Source organism: Penaeus monodon, chromosome 25 (genome assembly GCF_015228065.2).
Source record: "Penaeus monodon isolate SGIC_2016 chromosome 25, NSTDA_Pmon_1, whole genome shotgun sequence".
NCBI classification, from domain to species: domain Eukaryota; kingdom Metazoa; phylum Arthropoda; class Malacostraca; order Decapoda; family Penaeidae; genus Penaeus; species Penaeus monodon.
The window spans coordinates 39,777,806-39,778,087 of NC_051410.1; positions in this window are offsets into that span (position 1 = coordinate 39,777,806).

Below are 282 nucleotides of genomic sequence, written 5' to 3' on the forward strand. Positions count from 1 at the left end.
TTAAACGAGTTTTGATCAACCCATCCACCTTACACACATTTTTTTCCCACCCCTTCACCAAGCTCCCCCTACCCTACGTGCTACAGAGATAATGCACGTGAGAAGGCGCACACGTAAACAGTGTTTTCGCAATACACATTAAGTCATCAAAGAGTTACAGACTGTCCCTTTCCTTCCGTAAGCCAAACCCTGAATGGAAAATACACCTGAGAGGAGACCGGATGCCGGTAGTGACGTTACAAGTATAGTAGTGACGTCATCGTGTGAGGTTTTATGAATGAA